Below are 23653 nucleotides of genomic sequence, written 5' to 3'. Positions count from 1 at the left end.
AATCCATTTCTACCTTCCTCCTCCTCTTTTCTTCTCTCCTCAGTTCTTCCCTCTATCCAACGTCTTTCCATAATTCCACAACTAGTCATGTTTGTTCTAGAAACCTAAACCACTATAATCCAATTAAAGGAATTATCAAATTATCTGGCTAGACTTACGGTGTCACTCCTTTTCACCATCTCTTTCCCAGCATTCGTCTTATCCTAGTCCTTCCCTCCTTCTTTTACACGTTCATACACTTCTCAGGGGTTTAATCAATGATATCACTGCATTTGAATTTCCCCTTTTCTTCCATTGTCTGAGTGCTGTAAATTCCCCCCCATTTGTTATGTTGGAATAGTCTTTTCCATAACTTACAATGGCCCATTAAACACTTGTGTCTATATATGTATGAGTGTGTCTATTTGGGAACATTTGCCTCATCCTTCTACTGAAAAGAAACTATTTTAAGATGAACGTGTGTCAGAGAGACACAGTGTGTTCGTGTGAGTCTACAATAAGGTCAGACATTAATTGTCTTGCGGGGAAATATGTCCTTGTAACTCTGTTACTGTATATGCCATTGACATTGGAAATTATATGGAGAAATGCTTCTGACAATTAACAGAAGCTGTTTTTCACCTTGCCTTTGTTTTTTCAATTATTTCCACTGAGGCATGAAATATTCAAATGAAAATGCAACTATGAAAATGCAATGTCCTCTAAGGCTACCATAATTTGTAAGAACTCTGTTGTTTCCATGAAGATCCAAGGGTGAAAAAACTGAGCTATGTGAGTTTGAATATTTGATCAGAAAACAATGCTATCACGAAGCCTTAAAGGTAAATTATGATTTCATATAACCTTGGTCTTTTTTTAAGTTTTGGTAATCAGTAATAATGGCATTGTGCGCACCTAAGTTAATTGTTGAGAATTGGGAACATAGCGAAATCATTAAAAACAGCTGAATGAGGAAAAAAATTTGCAATAAAATATGCAGATTTTAAACAAGACCCAATATTAACTTATTTAAAAGAAAAAAAATACTACTTAAACTGTGCATTGTAACAACCCAACCTTCACCGGACAAGGACATCAATATTGCACAAATCTGAAAAACCTGTAATGCATGCAATGCCACTGTGTCATGATAATGTAACACTCCACAGATCAATGAAATCACTCTGCCAAAGGTTGACAGGGATTGGTTGGGGTTTAACATAAACCTCATGTCTCTGGTGTCTCTGGTTATAGTAAGAACTCAACATGGTGTCAGAAATGGGATCAATTCTGATTCTATGAGAGAGATGTTGCTGAGAGAAGTAGGCATCTCTCTGGAAAAAGCCATAATCATTTCTCAAGCATCGGAAATGACCGAGGCACAACTGAAACAGATGCGTGAGGAAGATAAGCACGCATAAGAGCGCAAATATGTGGATGTAATAAAAGAAAAACACAAAGCACAAAAATAGAATCAAACAATAGTATTACACCCTGTACTTCATAATTGTACAGTAAGTTTCCTGGTCATAACTTACAATATTTCAATTGCACTTTCTGTTTTACCTCCAAATAAAGTAATGTTTTAGTTGTCTCAGTAAACTTGAGTCCGGACTTCGAAACGTATTGAGTACTTCAAGTTTTCCAGTACCGGATGTTGCACTCTTGTACATGAACAAATATGGCAAGCCCCTGAGCCTCAGGCGGTGCTTGGTACTCTTCGGCATACGGGCAGTAGATCAGCATGTACGGGATATGTTGAGGGCAGAGAGTCTGTACAAGAGTTGGTATCAGTATCAGCAGTTGAGTCGAGTCTAGTAAACAGGTTCTTGGTATACTGAACGCTCTCAGCACAGCAGCGAGGCGAGTGCGTACAGTTACGGTTATACTGTTGTACGGTTGTACTGTTATAACGTGTGTCAGTCAGTCACTACCTGCACTGCTTAAAGCAGCTAAATGTTGTCACACAGTACTCAAGTAAGTTTAAAACACAGCTTAAGGCTGTAAGGCTTCTATCTGGTGACATATAAGACAAAGTACGCAGCAGAAAGCAATGGCTTTTGTTAGTGTCGGACATCATAGTGCGAGTAAATGACTCCTTCCTGGAGGCAGTGCATACCAATGCAGACCCGCCTAATGAACCTACAAATGAATCAGCACTTTAGATTCATTTGTTCATTTAATGCTAGCACTATTACAGACTGTTGAATTGTTTACTGCCTGTTAGGCGTTGTTGTGCCGTTTTCCCATGGTGTCAGCAATAGGTGAGAAATACCAATAGGGTAATTTGGAAAAGTGTAAAAATAAGACAATGAAGTTATGTTAAAACAAAAAGCAAAGCAAAACAGCAAAAGTACCAACTGTACATTAGCTTTAAGCTATACTGACAACAGACGCACCAACCGTCTCTGTGGGAGTGTGACTGTGTGTTTGTATTTAGCTCAATAACTAAATGAATTCAGAACTATTATTTCCCTCCAGTCTCTTCCCTTTTTCCCCTTATCTTTGTATATTTATGAAGCGGATCATGAAGCAGCAAGATTTATGCAATTTGTTTGCTCAAGTTGAAACATTGTGAAAGATTCTCACCAACTTGGGCGAATTTGCATCAAATCACATCTTTCAATTGACTTGTAATAAACAGGAATCTTTGTACTTTGTACTGTAGAAAATAGTTAAAGCATCACAAATCACAAACCACTGGTTAGACAAAAAATAATAATAACAGTGTCATTAAAAATCAATAGTCAAGAAAAAGGAAGATGGACTGGTTGGAGGAGAAGGGAAGAGGACGCCGTCACCTCCAACAAAAGCTTGCCGCCAAGTATGAGGGAAATAATAACATCTTTATAGTACAAATGACTATTTAATTACCAATACTCTGCAAATATGTTTTAGCTCAATTAAGGGAACATAATAGTACTAAATTAGCCAACAATTAAATGACAATGGGGGAAAAGCCTCAAATCTCTTACTGGACTAAATGGTGCAGATATCATTTATGTACAGTATGTCATTGATGTGTGTGTATGTTTGTGTACAGGTGTGTACCTGTCTGTTAACACACCATACAGCTGCTCCATTGATCTATGTGGATGTCGTATGAAGATCAGGATTGCCCTTATTATCGGATTTAGAAGATTAACACACACCTGCATGGCAGGACTTTAGAGAGCTCTTAGAATGGCGTGTGTGTGTGTGTGTGTGTGTGTGTGTGTGTGTGTGTGTGGGTGTGTGTATTTATGTGTATCATACACTAAACCATCTTGAAAGGGAGAGAGATGAAAGAAAATTTGGCCATTTGAGCTGCTTCAACTTTCAACTTCCTGCTATTACTTCCCACCATTGATCAATTCCTTCAAAAGGACAATCTACTGCACCCCTGGTGCTGTTTATGGATTTATCAGGACAGAGCGAGAGAAGACCGGTCTGTGGCTGTTTGGTGTCTCACCGAAGTTCAGAGGAAGTCGTATCATGTAAACAGGAAACAGTGAGGACAGTGGATGTGACAGCTACGGTGGGGAATGGAAGTCAATCCAACATCCAACATCAAAAACACACTCAAACACATGTACATCAAAATGGAAAACACTGCAGTGCTGCTTTCTTACACGTCTCTCCTTCTTCTAGTTTTTATTTTCATGTTAAAACAAAAATATCAATCATAACATTATATACAAAAAGAATGAACAGCATTTCAAATAAATTGTGCACTGAACTGCAGAAAACAGAAATAAATGCTCAATTACATTCATAGAAATACATATACACACACGCACACACAGACACACCCTACTGCAGGATTACATTTATAAGGTGTATATGGTTTCTGGCACGAGTACACACACATGAAGCAGCACGCACTGTGAAGTATTAATATCAAAGAATGAAGGTAGCAGGGAGGGGAGAGAGAGCAGGAAGTTCCCTAAATCAGATAGTGTTTGTGGAGAAAGAGAAGTGGAAACCCAATGCCCCCTATTACCTTATCATATACTGTAGAAATGGGTTCGGTTGTGTGTGTATGTGTGTGTGTGTGTGTGTGTGTGTGTGTGTGTGTGTGTGTGTGTGTGTGTGTGTGTGTGTGTGTGTGTGTTGCCTGGTTAGACTTTAAGAGAAGGTGCATTCCAGAAATATTTCTACCTCACAGTCATTTTCTCCTTCAGTCTATCTTTCTCTCTTTCTTTCTCTCCTTCCTTCCTCCATCCCTCCATCTCTTTTCTTACCTCTTGCATTATAACCCTCTCACCTGCCCAGTTTTGACCCATTTTTCTCTCTCCTCCATTTCCTTCCAGGAATTGTAAGAGTTCTCAAAGTTTGGCGATATAAAAGTTTTACTGCCACTTTGATTAATAAAACTCTTACAAAACTTTTTTTACAAAAGGATTTTCTTAAAAATACATTGTAAGTTTTGAAGATACATGCATATTGTGCTAGGCAATATGGTTGTACGGGTATATATCCAATAACGAAGCGTATCATGAAATAGCAAATCCCATATAAAATAAGCAAACTGCAATGCAATGAACTGTGATTCACTGTTACAAACTACACACAAAACAAACAAGACTAAGTGGTTTGTGAGGCTTTACTAGTGCTTTAAGCTAAATTCTAACATGCTCACAATGACAATGCTAACATGCTGATATTTAGCAAGTTAGCATGCTAACATTTTGCTAAAAAAGCACTATACACAAAGTAAAGCTGACACTGATGGGAATGTTGTTACTTTTGCAGGTAACCTGTCATAAACCAAAGTATTTAACAAAATAATAAAGACAGGGGAACACCAAAGTTATTGGGATTCATCCTCTGGGGAACATGAATTTGTGCACTAAAATTTGTGCCAATACATCGGGTGCAAACTCTAGGGATCACTAAAACATAAAGTCTATTTCATTTACTATATACCAACATCAGTAGGATTCATCCTCTGGGGAGTGTGGAGCCATTTATTCAAGTCATGTCTTCAGGGAATCAAGTCTCAGATTTTTCAGTGTGTTTTTGATGACCTACTTTACCAGCTTTTTAGAATTCACCTGTTTTCTGAGTATATATTCAAAACATTAAGACAATGACCTTGACTATACAGTGGTACACACCCTGACACACACACACACTTAATATGGTCTGTGAGTGAATGGATGAGTTTGTCCTAAGAGGTTAGTATTCCTCCCCTGCTGACGCATTTCCTCTGCACACATCTCCCTTCAGACTTTTCTTAGCAGCTCTGTAAAACCCACAACTGTGCAAATTTACACAGAAAAACCACCAAAACTTCCCTGAATGGTAAGTTTAGGGAAGTTGCTTTCCTTCAAGCTTGTGTGATATGTGTATTTGCGTCTGGCGTACGTGCCTTTTGAGCAGCTGACGTGTGCACGCGTGTGCTCATCATTCACACCAGCTTGCTTTTTTTGTGACACTTCTGACGCTTTGTTCCAAAAATTGAGAACCTGAATCCGTGTTCGTTTTTGTCTGTTTGCCCTCGTGTCAGGAAAATAACCCTGGTTGGAAAGAGCTGTGGTTGTGCCTCACTGAAAGTCGTTCATCTCAAAAGGTTAACTGCTGGAGTCAGAGAGATGGGAAACACAGGTGCAGGAAAGTTCTGAGTTATTTCAGATCTCTGAGCCTGCAGTCTTTTTTTCTTTCAATTTTATACTGTTTTTTTTCTGTGAAGAATGAGGAGAGGAAATGAACTTAACTGCAATTAGCAGCCATTTTCAAGGAATGCAAATCCATTTGCACTTTAGAAATGACGTTTATGATCTTACAGTGAGACAGCAGATAAACGCATGTCTTTATCAGGACAGTTTGGCTATGGCTGCTGCAGAGATTGCACCTGCGACATTTCAGTTACACAACAGTCTCTTTAACCACAACCCTGTCACCTTATCTTAACCCTCAGCCTTGCTCTGGAAGTGTTTGGTGAGATGTTCAACAGGATATCAATTTAATCAAAATATGAGGGTTGAATTTCCCAAATGCCTCCTTGCACAATTACTGTCTTTGTTCTTATGAACTTTTATCTAATTAACTTGAAAAGAGGGAAGCTAGTGCAGCTGGAGTGTGCAAAATATTTGAAAGGGGCTTTATTTCCCTACAATCTAATTTGTTGTTTGCCTTTGCATCATCCAATCCCCGTTTTGTTGGGCAGAAAGTCTAGAATGAGAGCAAAAATATTCTAACTTTCCCCCCGAGGGAAGGAGAGACGTGGAGGCCTTGGAGGAAGGAGGTGCTTCCCCATTTCAAGGCCATCATTTGTTTTTACAACGGAAAATTCTGTCAAAGCTTCACTACGCTAATTTGCAGACAAGGTAGACCTAAGCAGTTCCCCATCTTGCTCCCTTTCAATGACACCTCAGTTATTAATTCTTTCTTTTTTCTTCTTTCTTCTTCATTTTTTTTGCAGATCACTTGAAAGATGGAGGAGACAGACAAGGACCCTCATTCACACTTGGCAGCTCTCCTTATTTCTATAAGCTCTTGTCGTCAACACAGTGAACATGTTATGAAAGTGCATGCAGGATGTGTTTGATGTATGACAGCAAGACCTTATAGGAGACCTATGGAAAACACTTGGTGGCCTGGTTGTGATGGGATCACAGGGCGACGAACAACGGGAAGATTGAGTGTGGCTGGGAAGAAGAGGAGAACATAGAGGAGGAGGAGATGAGGAAGAAAGGGAGCAGGGAAGAGGAGGGGGAGTGTGCAAGGCTTCCAACCCCAAAGGGCAACCCTCATGAAGCTTCAGAAGAGTTGGAGGAAGAAGAAATAGATGATTTTTTTTTCTTTTTGGAAGGTAGAGGAAGGGGACCCTCCTACAGCAATACAAGGGGAAATTCCCACCAATTGAACACCACTCATCAGATCAAAGTGTGTGTGTGTGCGCATGTGTGTGTGTGTGTGAAGGCAGCCACCCGCACCTTAAGAGGTGAGGAGGAGAAGAAGAAGAGTTTAAAGGTGAGGGAGGAATGCAGGCATTAAAAAACTGCTTGGAAATATGACACTAACCTGTTGCAGCATAACCTAACAGACCTGAACAGAGTTTGTTTTCAAAGTAATAACACACATGCTGACACATTGTATACACCTGTTACAGCAGTCTGTAATTCACTGCTAAAGCACGTCTGCATCTGTGCAGAAACTGTCATTCTGACTATTTTTGTGCTGTGTTTTAAATCAAACTCTAATGTAAATATCAGATCTCAATCTGTAGTGTAGCTCTGTGCAATATTATCATATCATAGTATTTCACTAAATCGTATTGCATCACATTGTATATGACTTTATCATATTATATTATATTGTCTTATATTTCTTGGTTTCAAGCATAGGTCTTGACTGTAAGAAAATTCCTCCACTTAAAACGACAAACCTGAGATTGTAATTAGTGGGCCTAAAAAAATATTCACCCTATTTGTCAAATACCGCTGTCAGCCTTGATTCAATATTATTATTCCAAAGTCAACAGTAACAACTTTAGGCGTCACCTTTGACTCTTCTCTTACATTCAAGAAACACAAAGCAGCCTTCTTCTATTTTTGCCATATTGCCAGAGTTCGCCCACTTGTTACACAGTCAGATACAGAAATTCTCATTCATGCATTCATCTCATCTAAGAATTGACTATTAACATGTGGCGACACGCTCTCCTCAGGCTTTATACTCTGTAGCATTAAAAAACTCCACCTGTAAAATGCAGTCAGAAGAATTCCTCCTAGAATCAAAACATGTGAATACAACAGACTCTGTCCTCACGTCACTGGCTTCATGTTTCATCCAGGTCAGACTACAAATTGCTACTCTCTCTATGAATTAGCACCGTCATACTTGGCAGAACTCCCCCACATACACGCTGATTAACAAGCAGTCTCTTGGTGGCAGAGCATTTTCTTACTGTGCTCTGCTGTGGAATACTTAACCTCACCCGATCAGAGAGGCAAACACCACTGAGGTTTTTTAATTGAGTCTAAAAACCAACTTTTTCCCTCTCTTACAATGGAATTGTAAAATTGCTACCTAGTTATGGTATTCATTCCTCATTTACAGCCTCTGTTAATAAGGAATCTTCATGTCTGATTATACCTCTCACATTCAGTAACTCTCACTCTCTTTCATGCTCTAACTCTTTATAACAACAGAGTATCCACCTTCACCTCATTAACCAGACTCATGAGCATTAACACCACGCTGTCACTCCCACACTCGCCCCGTAAGCAGTTTAACACAACATAGTTTGTCAGCGCCATGTGCTTTCCCTGAAGATCTTAATGCATTGCACTCTGTATGTGTGTTCAAATATCAGGTATGGGAGTGAGAGAAATACTGGCACTGTGTCTGTTTTAGTACACGCACTTGTTACTGGTAATTTTTTTGTGCATTGTTGTATGTGGGTGTGTTTGCATATGTGGTGGTTGTGGGAGTTGCTGACTTCCTACTGTGTGTCAGGTCTTTTTTCCCTCTTTCGTGCCAGGCACTAAATGAGGTCAAAAGTCAAATGTCTCTCTCTCACACATATTGTTGTCAGTCTTTCTTTTCTCTTCCAATAGTGCAGCCATGAAACAGTCAGAAGTCCTAAATTGATGTTGATCAAGGAGCATTGCATTGAGCTTCCTAATAGGGGGTATAGCTCAGTGGTAGAGCATTTGACTGCAGATCAAGAGGTCCCCAGTTCAAATCTGGGTGCCCCCTCAATTGGTGTTGTGTCTGTAAACAGTGTTGCCTCAACTGAAGTTGACATGGCTGCTGTATAAACAAGGTTTTTTTGTGACTGAACCAGATGTGATATGCTGACACTTTGATATGGGGAGGTAAACTTTCTCTCCTCATTTGAAATGATCATCAATGCAACCTGTTCACAACTTTGTCAAAACTACAAATGCTGCCACCTTGCAGACCTGAATCAGGTGTGGAAAGGGCCATTAATTGTAGGTTAAATTAACAGCCAACTACTTATCATTTGGCGCTATCATTGGTGTTATGCTGATCAATAACGGTGAAAGTAGTTGAAATGGAGGGGGTGTAGCTCAGTGGTAGAGCATTTGACTGCAGATCAAGAGGTCCCCAGTTCAATTCTGGGTGCCCCCTACCGACACATGGAATTGTGGCCATCTCATAGAATGTAAAAAGTAATGGACGTAGCCACTGTGATGTCACTGGTTTGTTTGTGGACTCCACTTTTGAAGCCTTGAGTTTTCATTTTGACTGCTGCCATCTTGGATTTTTAAAGCCAGAAGTGACTATGTTTGGAGGAGAGGCTGGAGCTGACCCTAATGCTAGCTGCTAGCTTGGTTAGCATGGTGCATTTACAGTCTATGGTTAACTGTGATAATGCTATAGAGACCAAAACCATTTTTTGTACCTGGCTATAAACATTATTTCTACTGTAAAGTTGGGCATTTTAACACGGGGGTCTATGGGGCTTTTGGAGCCATCCTGAAGTGACCATTTGAGGAACTGCAGTTTTTAGCACTTTTGCACTGGGTTCATTTTTCAGCCCCGGAGGTTGCCACTTGGGCTGTCTTCTCTATAGTCTGTGTGTTACTAAACATATGGATGAACAGAGTAAACATTAACGTGATTACTTAAACTTAACTTTATTTCCACAGATAACTGTAATGGAATTAATTGTACCCAGCATGAATTCAAGGGATCTAACAACAACACCCAACAACTGTACCCACATTACTCATTTATTTCAAATTAGACAAATTACATAGTTTATGTTTGAACAATAAAAGGTGTTTATATTTTGTTCAAACATAAACTATGTGGGGACCAAAGCTCCTTAGCCCCCTTATCACCAAATAAGATGTGATCAGACCCCTGGATTGTAATCATTTGCTGATGCTTTTGCCAGAAAAGATGTCTGCTTTGATAAATTAATTTCTGGTAAAATGAGTAGTGAATCATTTCGCGAAGGTCAGTGATCAATACCTTCATGTCATGGACAAGGGGGTATAGCTCAGTGGTAGAGCATTTGACTGCAGATCAAGAGGTCCCCAGTTCAAATCTGGGTGCCCCCTCAATTAGTCTTTATAAACCATGTTGCCTCAACCGAAGTTGACATGACTTAATCAGATGTGATATGCTGATATTTCACTTCAGATTAAAAGGCCCCTTTTAAAATTCTGGGTGCCTCTTAAATATGTGATGTGTTAGTAAACTCTCTCTCCTCATTTGAAATTGTCAGGAGTGCAACCTGACCATAACTTCTGTCAAAACTACAAAATGCAGCCACCCTGCAGACCGAAATCAGATGTGGAAAAGGCCCTTAAAGGGAAACTTTGGTATTTTTCAACTTGGATCCCATTTTCCCCATCATTTTGTGCCTGAGTCACTATTTGGGACAGCAACTTCATAACAGGCTGTAATGTAATCCAATGGGCAATAGTGCTCTGTTAATGTACGTCCACTAAAAGTGTTTGTTTTTGCCACTGACAGGCCCAGATTGTTATTGTAAGTGTCTGACAATATAATGGAAAGGACAATACAGAGAGATAAAACGTTAATCTCTAACTTTCTTGATCCTGTCTGGTTATTTTGTCTAACCAAGGCTTGCTCAAGGAGAAGTCTTGCTCTGAAATCTCACGAGAGTTCAGAAAAAATCAGCTTAATATGCAGCCATGACAGGGTTGGAGAGAGGAGCGCCGGGAGGAGTTTGTTGTGTTGGAGTACAGAAAACGTAGCTTAGTATTATGTAAAAGATTTTCAAAGCCATGGCTGAATATTTAGCTGCACTTGGCTGTAGATCAGGAGGAGCTCAAAACTGGGTGCTCCCTGAGTTAATGTTATACTATTAAACTTTGAGAAGTTGTTGTGATCTTTTTATTTTCCTTGCTAGAACTGTGTATTGGAATTCATTGTGGCCTAAGAGGCGTATCCACATTTCTAATTCAGTGAGTTTTGTGTTAGGCCAGCCAGAGTTTGTTAGAAAGAATGTTTATTGTCCGAGCTGGGGCATATACTGAGCTAAATGCTGAATGTGCATTTGTTCGTCTGGCTTTTTGTGCTGTATGCCTTTGTCCTTTTGTTACATTTGGCTATACTAGTTTTCTTTCTCTGTGGTGTACTCAGGTCTCTCTCACAAAAGAGAGCTTGAGCTCAATGAGATGATTTAATAAAGACTCATAAAAACTCATTTGCCCCTTTTTGACAGATGGCAGTTGAATCACTTCTGGTCAGAGCTCTCTTTTGACACATTTATCGCTGGTTAAATGAGTTGTGAAACAGTTTTTCAAGCTCAATGATCAATGCGTCACTGATCGATAAGTATAATGATTTTTCTATATGAGGGGTTCAGTGGGAGATCGTTTGACTGCAGCTCAAGAGGTCCCCAGTTCAAATCTAGGTGCCCATTGAACTTTCTCTACTGAAGGGAAAGTGCCATGAATTCAAACTAAACTAAACTAAACTGCTCTGAGGAATTGAACAACAGATGATTTACAGCAAACCTGCGGAAAAAGACAAACCTGTAGAAAAAGACAAATAAACACAAACTGCCTAGCTGTTTTGACATAATTGCACCCTCAGACTGGAAGAATTTGCCAAACTCTGTCAGATCCATTACTTGTTTTATTGACTTCAAGACTTCCGCACACACACATTCACACAAACACACTCACACACACGATTTTAACCTTTATTTGATAGACAGAAATTGTACTATTGACAAATTTATTTAGTCCAGCAGTTGACCATTTCTTGTTAGTCTTGTGCAGATTATTTCTTTTGAATTTGTTTCTTTAAAGTTTTTTTTGTTTCGGAGGACCTCCTTGAAAATGAGATGGTGCATCTCAAGGGACTTACCTTCAAATGAAAATTTCAAATAAATAATTCAGCCCCCCCTCTACTGCATGTTTGTGATAGAGCCTGCATTGGCGTTATGTCTAACTGTCTCTCTGTATGTTATCAAGCACCACCTTGACCTAGACTGATTGGATAGTGCATGAATAGTGAGTCACAATCTGTTTTTCGAGCAATATTTTGGGGAAACTATGACATGAACACGCTTCTCATACAGATAAAAAGCAGAGAAGTGACTCATGCTTTAAGAGTGCTTTGGTTTTAATCACAAGGTAGATACTTTTGTATACATAGGTCAGGTTACTATGTTACTGTGGTTATTGCTGGTTAAATGAGTTGTGAAACAGTTTGTTAGGCCTATGCTCATGCGTAACAAAGGGGTATGGCTCAATGGTAGATCATTTGACTGCAGATCAAGAGGTCCCCGTTTCAAATCTGGGTGCCACCTCTACTCCAAAGGTAGCCATGTTTGCCCACATGGAAAGAAGAAGAAAGCTCTCGTGCTGACGTTTCAGTTACCATCTTAATTATCAGTTAAATTAGTAAAGAAAAAGGTTCTGTGATGAATTTGTTGTGACCCTTTATAACAGGTGTGTGAAAGGGGGTATAGCTCAGTGGTAGAGCATTTGACTGCAGATCAAGAGGTCCCCAGATTTCAAATCTGGGTGCCCCCTGTACTCCAAAGGCAGTCATGTATTTTAATCACATAGTGGGTGTTGTTGCCCAGACAGAAAAAAGGAAAAATATTTTTTGTTACTGTTACCGCAATAGACATCTGTTTAATGAGTCTGTTAAATCTACAAATACAGCCACCTTGCTGACTAGAATCACATGTGGAAGGGTCCATTAATCATGGGTTAAATAAGAGGCGGAACTGAGAGGTAGAGCATTTGACTGCAGATCAAAAGGTCCCTAATTCAAATCTGGGCGCCTCCTATCTGGGTTGTTTTTTTTTTTAGACTTTCTCAATTTATAGTAAGGGACCATCCTTGATCCCTACAGTCATAAATCAGTTTGATTTAACTCTTTGTCAACAAATAGTCAGCGTTAAAATTGTTTTCTGTAAATTAACTCTGACAGTTTTATCATGATGACATTTAACTATCAATGGAATCCATTGTAACAGCCATGAATTCCAGCTGCCAACAGCTGTTGTTTTTATCAAAGGACAAGCAGACAAACCTATAAAGCCACCTTTCAAGTCGAGGTCACTTCAACTAGTTGCAGAGAAGTGGGTGTGAACTAGAAAATTCTGTGTATTCAGTTGTGTTTTTGTGAAATCCACAGAGCAGGAGGCCCATGTACACAGCTGGGCAAGTCAGCCCAATTCAAAATGCATGCTTGAATATTGGGATCAAAGCTGACATTTCCTGACCAACAGAAAAGCAAGTCAACCACACAAGTAGCCTAGGGGGCACTCAGAGTTGAATTGAGGACCTCTTGAACTGCAGTCAAGTAAGTTATACCCAGTCACTGGTGTGACATTGTTTTAATCAATAGGCAAAGCATTGATGACAGACTCAGACTGACTACATTTACAGTATGCTGTTTTTTTCTGTTCTCTAAGCAAAAACATCCATCGCATTCTTACAATAGAGGGCTTTGAGCTGTTGTGGTGCCATGAACATGTTCCAGACAATCACACCATATTGTTATTTTGCCTTCCACTCAAATCAGTTTAAGAGTCATCCTTGAGCTATACCCCCTCATATAGGTGTGTCATAAGGGATTATAAGTGGATTGATATTTACAAGATAATGATATATGGGGATATTGCCTAATAATAGGACCAGTGTAAGAGCCATCCTTGTACATATGGATAGAGCTACCTTTGTCTGATAAGGAAATTCTATCAAAAAAAAAAAATACTTACATGAAGCACCCACATTTGATCTGGAGTTAAATGCTCTACCCCTGGGCTATACCCTCTTTCTTATATCTTTACGAATTTAACTGATAATTGAGTCAGTAACTAAAATGTCATTTGGAGTATTTTCCTCTCCTCTCCATGTGGACAAACATGGCTACATTTGTAGGTCTCTACCCCCTTTCATATAAATACCATCAAGAGTCAGCAAAATATTTACCAGAGAGTTTTTTCTTTACTAATTTAACTGATAATTAAAAGGTCATGACAAGGATACAAATATTCATAAAAAACCCACTACTTGTGCTTTGCCAAATAACCTATTTGTATTTGGGCACACCCCTAATATCATAAAGGGTCAGCGAACTGATAATTAAGACAGTAACTAAAATGTCAGCAGGAGGATTTTCTCCTCTTCTCCATGTGAGCAAACAGGGCTACCTTTGTAGGACAGGGGGCACCCAGATTTGAACTGGGGACATCTTGATCTGCAGTCAAATGCTCTACCACTGAGCTATACCCCCTTTCACACACCCGTTAGAAAGGGTCAGGAAAAAAATCATCACAGAGTCTTTTTCTTTATTAATCTAACTGATAATTAAGACAGTAACTAAAACGTCAGCAGGAGGTTTTTCACCTCTTCACCATGTGGGCAAACATGGCTACTTTTGTGGAACAGGGGGAATACAGATTTGAACTGGGGACCACTTGATCTGCAGTCAAATGCTCTACCACTGAGCTATACAGCCTTTGACAATCACTGGGCCTCAACCATGGGGTCAGACAAAGGCAGGCCTACATGTAAACTCTGAGGCCTGGCCACGGGGCCGCCTTTTTCCTTTGTTTCCTGAAACAAATGAACAGCGCTGAAATGCTGCTCACAGACTCCATTTTCCATGATGCCTTGCAAGTTCACGCCTAAGTGTGAACTCAGCAGGAATCCTTAGGCTATCGTCTCTGATTGGCAGAGACGCATCAACATCACAGGGAGCCATGGCAACACAGCTCTGACATCACTGCTCCTTTAAGTACTGGCTAGAGATGGCCATTGTTGCTTTCCATTGCAATTAAGCTAACAGAAGATCCGCTTTCTCTGATAGCCATCTGATACCCAGATACTAATTTAACTGATAATTAAAACAGTAACTGAAATATTACTTGGAGGATTTTCTCCCCTTCTCCATGTGGGCAAACATGGCTACCCTTGGAGTACAAGGGGCACCCAGATATGAACTGGGGACCTCTTGATCTGCAGTCAAATGCTCTACCACTGAGCTATACCCCCTTTCACACACGTGTTACAAAGTGTCAAAAAAAATTCATCACAGAACCTTTTTCTTTACTAATTTAACTAATGATTCAGACAGTAACTAAAATGTCAGCAGTAGGATGTCCTCCTCCTCTCCATGTGGGCAAACATGGCTACCTTTGGGGTACAGGGGGCACCCAGATTTGAACTGGGGACCTCTTGATCTGCAGTCAAATGCTCTACCACTGAGCTATACCCCCTTTCACACATGTGGTACAATGGGTCAAAAAAAAATTCATCACAGAACCATTTTCTTTACTAATTTAACTAATGATTCAGACAGTAACTAAAATGTCAGCAGGACAGCTTTCTTCTCTTCATGTGGGCAAACATGGCTACCTTTGGGGTACAGGGGGCACCCAGATTTGTACTGGGGACCTCTTGATCTGCAGTCAAATGCTCTACCACTGAGCTATACCCCCTTTCACACATGTGGTACAATGGGTCAGAAAAAAATTCATCACAGAACCTGATTTAACTGATGATTAAGATAGTAACTAAAATGACAGGAGGAGGTTTTTCTCCTTTTCGCCATGTGGGCAACCACGGCAACCTTTGGGATACAGGGGGCACCCAGATTTGAACTGGGGACCTTAGTCAAATGCTCTACCACTGAGCTATACCCCCTTTCACACATGCATCACAAAGGGTGAGAAAAAAATTCATCACATAACCTTTTTCCTTACTAATTTAACTGCTAATTCAAACAGTAACTAAAATGTCAGCAGGACAGCTTTCTTCTCTTCATGTGGGTAACCATGGCTACCTTTGGGGTACAGGGGGCACCCAGATTTGAACTGGGGACCTCTTGATCTGCAGTCAAATGCTCTACCACTGAGCTATACCCCCTTTCACACACTTGTTTCAAAGGGTCAGAAAAAAATTCATCACAGAACCTTTTTTTTAAAAAAAATCAATTAACTGATGATTAAGATAGTAACTAAAATGGCAGCAGGAGGTTTTTCTCCTTTTCGCCATGTGGGCAACCACGGCAACCTTTGGGATACAGGGGGCACCCAGATTTGAACTGGGGACCTCTTGATCTGCAGTCAAATGCTCTACCACTGAGCTATACCCCCTTTCATGCACCTGTCATAAAGGGTCACAACAAATTCATCACAGAACCTTTTTCTTTACTAATTAAGCTGATCATTAAGACAGTGACTAAAATGTCAGCAGGAGGACGTCCTCCTCTTCCCCATGTGGGCAACCATGGCTGCCTTTAGAGTACAGGGGGCACCCAGATGGCTACCTTTGGGGTAAAGGGGGCACCCAGATTTGAACTGGGGACCTCTTGATCTGCAGTCAAATGCTCTACCACTGAGCTATACCCCCCTTCACACATGCGTCACAAAGGGTGAGAAAAAAATTCATCACATAACCTTTTTCTTTACTAATTTAACTGCTAATTGAAACAGTAACTAAAATGTCAGCAGGACAGCTTTCTTCTCTTCATGTGGGCAAACATGGCTACCTTTGTAGAAGAGGGGGCATCCAGATTTGAACTGGGGACCTCTTGATCTGCAGTCAAATGCTCTACCACTGAGCTATACCCCCTTTCACAAACTTGCTACAAAGGGTCAGAAAAAAATTCATCACAGAACCTTTTTCTTTACCAATTTAACTGATGATTAAGATAGTAACTAAAATGTTAGCAAGAGGATGTCCTCCTTTTCTCCATGTGGGCAAACATGGCTACCTTTGGGATACAGGGGGCACCCAGATTTGAACTGGGGACCTCTTGATCTGCAGTCAAATGCTCTACCACTGAGCTATACCCCCTTTCACACACTTGTTACAAAGGGTCAGAAAAAAATTCATTAACTGATGATTAAGATAGTAACTAAAATGGCAGCAGGAGGTTTTTCTCCTTTTCGCCATGTGGGCAACCACGGCAACCTTTGGGATACAGGGGGCACCCAGATTTGAACTGGGGACCTCTTGATCTGCAGTCAAATGCTCTACCACTGAGCTATACCCCCTTTCATGCACCTGTCATAAAGGGTCACAACAAATTCATCACAGAACCTTTTTCTTTACTAATTAAGCTGATCATTAAGACAGTGACTAAAATGTCTAGCAAGAGGATGTCCTCCTTTTCTCCATGTGGGCAAACATGGCTACCTTTGGGATACAGGGGGCACCCAGATTTGAACTGGGGACCTCTTGATCTGCAGTCAAATGCTCTACCACTGAGCTATACCCCCTTTCACACACTTGTTACAAAGGGTCAGAAAAAAATTCATTAACTGATGATTAAGATAGTAACTAAAATGGCAGCAGGAGGTTTTTCTCCTTTTCACCATGTGGGCAACCACGGCAACCTTTGGGATACAGGGGGCACCCAGATTTGAACTGGGGACCTCTTGATCTGCAGTCAAATGCTCTACCACTGAGCTATACCCCCTTTCATGCACCTGTCATAAAGGGTCACAACAAATTCATCACAGAACCTTGTTAGCAAGAGGATGTCCTCCTTTTCTCCATGTGGGCAAACATGGCTACCTTTGGGATACAGGGGGCACCCAGATTTGAACTGGGGACCTCTTGATCTGCAGTCAAATGCTCTACCACTGAGCTATACCCCCTTTCACACACTTGTTACAAAGGGTCAGAAAAAAATTCATCACAGAACCTTTTTTTTTAAAAATCAATTAACTGATGATTAAGATAGTAACTAAAATGGCAGGAGGAGGTTTTTCTCCTTTTCGCCATGTGGGCAACCACGGCAACCTTTGGGATACAGGGGGCACCCAGATTTGAACTGGGGACCTCTTGATCTGCAGTCAAATGCTCTACCACTGAGCTATACCCCCTTTCATGCACCTGTCATAAAGGGTCACAACAAATTCATCACAGAACCTTTTTCTTTACTAATTAAGCTGATCATTAAGACAGTGACTAAAATGTCAGCAGGAGGACGTCCTCCTCTTCCCCATGTGGGCAACCATGGCTGCCTTTAGAGTACAGGGGGCACCCAGATTTGGAATGGGGACCTCTTGATCTGCAGTCAAATGCTCTACCACTGAGCTATACCCCCTTTCACACATGCGTCACAAAGGGTGAGAAAAAATTCATCACAGAACCTTTTTCTTTACTAATTTAACTGCTAATTCAAACAGTAACTAAAATGTCAGCAGGACAGCTTTCTTCTCTCCATGTGGGCAAACATGGCTACCTTTGGGATACAGGGGGCACCCAGATTTGAACTGGGGACCTCTTGATCTGCAGTCAAATGCTCTACCACTGAGCTATACCCCCTTTCACAAACTTGCTACAAAGGGTCAGAAAAAAATTCATCACAGAACCTTTTTCTTTACCAATTTAACTGATGATTAAGATAGTAACTAAAATGGCAGGAGGAGGTTTTTCTCCTTTTCGCCATGTGGGCAACCATGGCTACCTTTGGGGTAAAGGGGGCACCCAGATTTGAACTGGGGACCTCTTGATCTGCAGTCAAATGCTCTACCACTGAGCTATACCCCCTTTCACACCTGTGATACAATGGGTCAGAAAAAAATTCATCACAGAACCTTTTTTTTTAATCAGTTTAACTGATGATTAAGATAGTAACTAAAGTCTCAGCAGGATGATGTCCTCCTTTTCTCCATGTGGGCAAACATGGCTACCTTTGGGATACAGGGGGCACCCAGATTTGAACTGGGGACCTCTTGATCTGCAGTCAAATGCTCTACCACTGAGCTATACCCCCTTTCACACCTGTGATACAATGGGGCAGAAAAAAAATCATCACAGAACCTTTTTTTTTTTTTTTTTTTTTACCAATTTAACTGATGATTAAGATAGTAACTAAAATGGCAGCAGGAGGTTTTTCTCTTTTTCTCCATGTGGGCAACCATGGCTACCTTTGGGGTACAGGGGGCACCCAGATTTGAACTGGGGACCTCTTGATCTGCAGTCAAATGCTCTACCACTGAGCTATACCCCCTTTCACACCTGCGGTACAATGGGTCAGAAAAAAAATCATCACAGAACCTTTTTTTTTAATCAGTTTAACTGATGATTAAGATAGTAACTAAAGTTTCAGCAGGATGATGTCCTCCTTTTCTCCATGTGGGCAAACATGGCTACCTTTGGGATACAGGGGGCACCCAGATTTGAACTGGGGACCTCTTGATCTGCAGTCAAATGCTCTACCACTGAGCTATACCCCCTTTCACACCTGTGGTACAATGGGTCAGAAAAAAAATCATCACAGAACCTTTTTTTTTAATCAGTTTAACTGATGATTAAGATAGTAACTAAAGTTTCAGCAGGATGATGTCCTCCTTTTCTCCATGTGGGCAAACATGGCTACCTTTGGGATACAGGGGGCACCCAGATTTGAACTGGGGACCTCTTGATCTGCAGTCAAATGCTCTACCACTGAGCTATACCCCCTTTCACAAACTTGTTACAAAGGGTCAGAAAAAAATTCATCACAGAACCTTTTTTTTTTAAATCAATTTAACTGATGATTAAGATAGTAACTAAAATGTCAGCAGGAGGATGTCCTCCTTTTCTCCATGTGGGCAAACATGGCTACCTTTGGGATACAGGGGGCACCCAGAGTTGAACTGGGGACCTCTTGATCTGCAGTCAAATGCTCTACCACTGAGCTATACCCCCTTTCACACACTTTTTACAAAGGGTCAGAAAAAAATTCATCACAGAACCTTTTTCTTTACCAATTTAACTGATGATTAAGATAGTAACTAAAATGGCAGGAGGAGGTTTTTCTCCTTTTCGCCATGTGGGCAACCATGGCTACCTTTGGGGTAAAGGGGGCACCCAGATTTGAACTGGGGACCTCTTGATCTGCAGTCAAATGCTCTACCACTGAGCTATACCCCCTTTCACACATGCGTCACAAAGGGTGAGAAAAAAATTCATCACATAACCTTTTTCTTTACTAATTTAACTGCTAATTCAAACAGTAACTAAAATGTCAGCAGGACAGCTTTCTTCTCTTCATGTGGGCAAACATGGCTACCTTCGTAGAAGAGGGGGCACCCAGATTTGAACTGGGGACCTCTTGATCTGCAGTCAAATGCTCTACCACTGAGCTATACCCCCTTTCACACCTGTGGTACAATGGGTCAGAAAAAAAATCATCACAGAACCTTTTTTTTTTATCAATTTAACTGATGATTAAGATAGTAACTAAAATGTCAGCAGGACAGCTTTCTTCTCTTCATGTGGGCAAACATGACTAACTTTGTAGAACAGGGGGCACCCCGATTTGAACTGGGGACCTCTTGATTTGCAGTCAAATGCTCTACCACTGAGCTCAACAGTTGGAATAGCCCAAACATGTATATTAGATCTTCAAATTCTATTGACATAATAACTTTGCGCAAGGCCCTTTGACCTTCTAGTGGAAGTGACATAGGAAGTAATGAAATCTGAACAGAACTGCTCAGCTGGACACCTTGGAAATGAATGATATACACAGGTGTAAATGGCGGTATGTCTTGGTTGTCCACTTGTGTTCAGATTTTAAAACCAAGTGTAAACAGCCTCACAGAAACAGGGCGAGGTGACTTATGTCAAAATGTGTTTTTTTCTCTTCTTACTCACTGTACAAAACCATCCACCAATGATTAAAATCTGAGACCCAGTTCAGACGTTAACCCATCCAATCATATGGCACAACAGACATCCCTGTTTAATCCAGACAGTTAAGGGTCCACACATGAACACAGGGATCAAAGATGGCACAACATCAGACAAGAGGGAACCCATATTTGTATAGGGGGCCTCCTAATCTGTAGTCAAATGCTCTTCCACTGAACTATATGCCCTCACTTATCATACTCCTTAATCAATAAAGGGTTGATCATATAATCTGACAAACTGTTTAAACTGTTTGACTGCTCATTCACATTGCATAATACATTAACATTGTGGTCACAGAATGAGCTGTTTTATGTCAAAACAGGTGTTTTTTTTTAATCTCTCAAGATCCATCATGTGATTTAAACTCCTGCAGCATAAGCTACCTCTCTTATGCCTCATTCTTGTATAGATCCAGGTTGACTTAAATAAATATAATTTAAACTCAAATGCAATGAACAGGGTATTGAGATTTGAATACTTGTTAATCTGCAGTAAGCAATTATAATTACACCAAGTTATAACTGCATGTACAAATTCTGTCTTAATGAAATCAGCTCAGCTAAAGACCCATGCTTCAATGTTGGGATCAAAACGAGCCTTTTTTGTAAAGACAACCAAAGGTTAACCTGCAGTATCAATGTAGGAGCCACCAAGAGTTGAACTGGGGACCTTTTCATTCGCAGTCAAATGCCCTCTCATTTACAAATACCATTACTGTAAAGCAAATAGAGCTTGGCATATTTCATCTTTAATTTATCAAGCACTAAACAATCGAGAGTGAGCTGTTGTTATTGACAATGTTCTTTATTTGTTGTTTCTTGTTTGGCGGTTTTTCACTGAACACCATGTCTAAACTGAAAGCATTTCAGTTGTGTTTTTCAGTCATATGTCTCACTCTCCTTCTAACTGTGTAGTTGGCTTTTGGACAAAACATGTTGCACAATGTCGGAATGAGCGAAACACCTTTAATAGTAAAATCTTAAGAAAAGATAGCATTGAAAGTCAACTGTTTATGCGTACAGAATGTACTTTGAATTTAGGATTATTTGAGTTGACACTGCTAAAGGCTCACCCTCTTTTTTGTCATAGCCTGAAAGACAGATTATGGTCAGACAAAGTAAATATGATTATGCAAACAGGCACAACTGTTGTGTGAGGCTTAGCACAATAGCTCATTAGCCCAGCACAGTGGAAACATCAGCAGAGTGCAAATTAAGTGACCACTGGTATCCACTGATCATCCTGCTGTGAGCAATTTGGTCAGCAGGCGGGCTGTGCAGCTTTGTTATAGAAACAGCATGTTTTGGCTTTCATAAGGAGCAGGGAGAGAGGAAAGGATAGCACATTTGATAAGTTATCACCATAGGGCGTCATCTCATGGTTGTTTTTGATTCAGCCTCATATGATTCCATACACAACATTAGGTTGTAACACTGATAAAAGGCTTCAGAAAGGAAACTGAGTTGGAATATGTGTAATCTGGGTAAATGGGAAAATGATAGTAGGAATAATAATAGTTTTAATATGCTGCTGACAATGTCAACATGTTGAGTAGACTATTAAAGAGGGAAGATAGGGAAGAAATTGCTATGAGCATCAAAAGAATATATCTTATGTGCAGATGTTAAGGGAAAAAGTCACTGTTCAGTTATCTGAAGTCTTTTAGTCATAAATATTGATACTTCAGTACTTTTCTCCCATCACTCCGCTTTTTCTAAATCAGTGTTGTCATTCAATATATGTCCATTATTGCTGTCATCCTGTCCTGCTTTGTTTCTGTTCAGTGGTTTTAAGAGAATATGGCAGATAAGGAGGAGGAAGAGGAGGGGGAGCAAGAAGCAAGTGGTGCAGAAGAGGAAGTGGAGGAGAGAGATTTGGATGGAGAGAAAGAGTTAGAGTGAACAGGGCCATGGCCAGATTTTTAGAAATACTGAGGTCATAAGTAATCGAACACACCTTTCACTACGCACCAAAAATTTTGAAGAAACTAGAAACCAATAAGAAGATCATATAACTCTTTATTACAGTTTTTTAGAATGTTGTTAGAATCACAAATTTAAAATTTAGAAAGGGGGACGTAACCTCAGTGTCATGGATTGTGGCTTTATGGCCCTGGGGGTGAAGTAGAATTAAGATTTAAAAAAAAAACCTGGATGACGATAATGGTGATGATGATGCTGATGGTGAATTGGACATAAACTCTCAGCCTCCTGTGCTGGAAACTGTAAGTACTCATGCTGCAGTCAGGTGCTCTGGAAAAAAGCATCCCTTAAATGGCAAATATAAGTCAATACAAAAGATGATGATGCTGTCCAGTCATGCTATCATGTGTTTATCACTAATTGAGTCATGCAGCAGGACCATATAAAGTCATAACAACTGCATCCGCTATTGCCAGGGTAATGAGGAAAAAACGTCTGCTACATTTCTTCCTGTTTTTCCCCATGGCCAAGAGGTCCAATTCCCACATGACCTGAATAGGGGGAAACCGGACACACGCACACACACACAAACACACACACACATAACATACAGTACTAGGTAATGTCACATGTACTATACATGAAGTCTAGACGTCTCCAGCTGTCATAGGGTGCAAAGCATCCTTTCTCTTCGTCACATCGAGTAGAACAAGTGTATCTATAAAAACGTGTCCCATATGTCCCTGAAAACCATGTGTGTCTTTGTGATTTTTTTCACATGAAATGTCTAAAACAAAACATATACTTATCTGTGAAACTATCACATACACATGATATTCTACGTTAGTTTTTCACATGTAATATCACAGTGACATTCTGAAGCTCTCTGAATGTATCTGAATCATGAACAGAATGAAAATGTGCCAAACAGGAAGACAAACTGAGAATCTGTTATTGTACTCACTTTAAAATTAGTTCAAGGTTAATAGGCTTTTGATTTTAAAATTGTTTTGTGTTTGTTTGTATTGTACCTCATCTCATAAGAACATTGCACAGAAAACTTTTGAAATAGGTGGTGCTGGAAGTGTGGCGAGCTAACCACTAATATGCTAGCACTACCCAGCCACAAAAGCCCAGCAAGCTAGGTGGCTATTA

General features: G+C 40.3%; 28 non-coding genes across 28 annotated transcripts; 4 read left to right on the top strand and 24 right to left on the bottom strand.

Moving 5' to 3' along the window:
• The first annotated feature begins 8595 nt into the window (after positions 1-8595).
• On the top strand, positions 8596-8667 carry trnac-gca (transfer RNA cysteine (anticodon GCA)). Its single transcript has one exon. It is a non-coding gene; the product is annotated as a tRNA-Cys (tRNA).
• A 324-nt stretch (positions 8668-8991) lies between these two features.
• On the top strand, positions 8992-9063 carry trnac-gca (transfer RNA cysteine (anticodon GCA)). The gene has a single exon. It is a non-coding gene; the product is annotated as a tRNA-Cys (tRNA).
• An 866-nt stretch (positions 9064-9929) lies between these two features.
• trnac-gca (transfer RNA cysteine (anticodon GCA)) lies at positions 9930-10001 on the top strand. Its single transcript has one exon. It is a non-coding gene; the product is annotated as a tRNA-Cys (tRNA).
• Positions 10002-12381: 2380 nt separating this feature from the next.
• Positions 12382-12455, top strand: trnac-gca (transfer RNA cysteine (anticodon GCA)). The gene has a single exon. It is a non-coding gene; the product is annotated as a tRNA-Cys (tRNA).
• A 1645-nt stretch (positions 12456-14100) lies between these two features.
• On the bottom strand, positions 14101-14172 carry trnac-gca (transfer RNA cysteine (anticodon GCA)). Its single transcript has one exon. It is a non-coding gene; the product is annotated as a tRNA-Cys (tRNA).
• A 689-nt stretch (positions 14173-14861) lies between these two features.
• Positions 14862-14933, bottom strand: trnac-gca (transfer RNA cysteine (anticodon GCA)). Its single transcript has one exon. It is a non-coding gene; the product is annotated as a tRNA-Cys (tRNA).
• A 152-nt stretch (positions 14934-15085) lies between these two features.
• On the bottom strand, positions 15086-15157 carry trnac-gca (transfer RNA cysteine (anticodon GCA)). The gene has a single exon. It is a non-coding gene; the product is annotated as a tRNA-Cys (tRNA).
• Positions 15158-15307: 150 nt separating this feature from the next.
• trnac-gca (transfer RNA cysteine (anticodon GCA)) lies at positions 15308-15379 on the bottom strand. Its single transcript has one exon. It is a non-coding gene; the product is annotated as a tRNA-Cys (tRNA).
• Positions 15380-15734: 355 nt separating this feature from the next.
• Positions 15735-15806, bottom strand: trnac-gca (transfer RNA cysteine (anticodon GCA)). The gene has a single exon. It is a non-coding gene; the product is annotated as a tRNA-Cys (tRNA).
• Positions 15807-15964: 158 nt separating this feature from the next.
• trnac-gca (transfer RNA cysteine (anticodon GCA)) lies at positions 15965-16036 on the bottom strand. Its single transcript has one exon. It is a non-coding gene; the product is annotated as a tRNA-Cys (tRNA).
• Positions 16037-16220: 184 nt separating this feature from the next.
• On the bottom strand, positions 16221-16292 carry trnac-gca (transfer RNA cysteine (anticodon GCA)). The gene has a single exon. It is a non-coding gene; the product is annotated as a tRNA-Cys (tRNA).
• Positions 16293-16442: 150 nt separating this feature from the next.
• Positions 16443-16514, bottom strand: trnac-gca (transfer RNA cysteine (anticodon GCA)). Its single transcript has one exon. It is a non-coding gene; the product is annotated as a tRNA-Cys (tRNA).
• A 153-nt stretch (positions 16515-16667) lies between these two features.
• Positions 16668-16739, bottom strand: trnac-gca (transfer RNA cysteine (anticodon GCA)). Its single transcript has one exon. It is a non-coding gene; the product is annotated as a tRNA-Cys (tRNA).
• Positions 16740-16867: 128 nt separating this feature from the next.
• On the bottom strand, positions 16868-16939 carry trnac-gca (transfer RNA cysteine (anticodon GCA)). The gene has a single exon. It is a non-coding gene; the product is annotated as a tRNA-Cys (tRNA).
• A 153-nt stretch (positions 16940-17092) lies between these two features.
• trnac-gca (transfer RNA cysteine (anticodon GCA)) lies at positions 17093-17164 on the bottom strand. Its single transcript has one exon. It is a non-coding gene; the product is annotated as a tRNA-Cys (tRNA).
• Positions 17165-17292: 128 nt separating this feature from the next.
• Positions 17293-17364, bottom strand: trnac-gca (transfer RNA cysteine (anticodon GCA)). The gene has a single exon. It is a non-coding gene; the product is annotated as a tRNA-Cys (tRNA).
• A 109-nt stretch (positions 17365-17473) lies between these two features.
• On the bottom strand, positions 17474-17545 carry trnac-gca (transfer RNA cysteine (anticodon GCA)). The gene has a single exon. It is a non-coding gene; the product is annotated as a tRNA-Cys (tRNA).
• A 156-nt stretch (positions 17546-17701) lies between these two features.
• Positions 17702-17773, bottom strand: trnac-gca (transfer RNA cysteine (anticodon GCA)). Its single transcript has one exon. It is a non-coding gene; the product is annotated as a tRNA-Cys (tRNA).
• A 152-nt stretch (positions 17774-17925) lies between these two features.
• Positions 17926-17997, bottom strand: trnac-gca (transfer RNA cysteine (anticodon GCA)). The gene has a single exon. It is a non-coding gene; the product is annotated as a tRNA-Cys (tRNA).
• A 149-nt stretch (positions 17998-18146) lies between these two features.
• trnac-gca (transfer RNA cysteine (anticodon GCA)) lies at positions 18147-18218 on the bottom strand. The gene has a single exon. It is a non-coding gene; the product is annotated as a tRNA-Cys (tRNA).
• Positions 18219-18371: 153 nt separating this feature from the next.
• trnac-gca (transfer RNA cysteine (anticodon GCA)) lies at positions 18372-18443 on the bottom strand. Its single transcript has one exon. It is a non-coding gene; the product is annotated as a tRNA-Cys (tRNA).
• A 154-nt stretch (positions 18444-18597) lies between these two features.
• On the bottom strand, positions 18598-18669 carry trnac-gca (transfer RNA cysteine (anticodon GCA)). Its single transcript has one exon. It is a non-coding gene; the product is annotated as a tRNA-Cys (tRNA).
• Positions 18670-18834: 165 nt separating this feature from the next.
• Positions 18835-18906, bottom strand: trnac-gca (transfer RNA cysteine (anticodon GCA)). The gene has a single exon. It is a non-coding gene; the product is annotated as a tRNA-Cys (tRNA).
• Positions 18907-19060: 154 nt separating this feature from the next.
• Positions 19061-19132, bottom strand: trnac-gca (transfer RNA cysteine (anticodon GCA)). Its single transcript has one exon. It is a non-coding gene; the product is annotated as a tRNA-Cys (tRNA).
• Positions 19133-19286: 154 nt separating this feature from the next.
• Positions 19287-19358, bottom strand: trnac-gca (transfer RNA cysteine (anticodon GCA)). The gene has a single exon. It is a non-coding gene; the product is annotated as a tRNA-Cys (tRNA).
• Positions 19359-19514: 156 nt separating this feature from the next.
• Positions 19515-19586, bottom strand: trnac-gca (transfer RNA cysteine (anticodon GCA)). Its single transcript has one exon. It is a non-coding gene; the product is annotated as a tRNA-Cys (tRNA).
• Positions 19587-19739: 153 nt separating this feature from the next.
• Positions 19740-19811, bottom strand: trnac-gca (transfer RNA cysteine (anticodon GCA)). The gene has a single exon. It is a non-coding gene; the product is annotated as a tRNA-Cys (tRNA).
• Positions 19812-19961: 150 nt separating this feature from the next.
• Positions 19962-20033, bottom strand: trnac-gca (transfer RNA cysteine (anticodon GCA)). Its single transcript has one exon. It is a non-coding gene; the product is annotated as a tRNA-Cys (tRNA).
• Positions 20034-23653: the final 3620 nt, after the last annotated feature.

The sequence above is a fragment of the Thunnus thynnus genome, chromosome 3 (assembly GCF_963924715.1).
Source record: "Thunnus thynnus chromosome 3, fThuThy2.1, whole genome shotgun sequence".
NCBI classification, from domain to species: Eukaryota; Metazoa; Chordata; class Actinopteri; order Scombriformes; family Scombridae; genus Thunnus; species Thunnus thynnus.
Note: the sequence above shows the minus strand (reverse complement) of the source record. Positions and strands in the feature narration are given on the sequence as shown.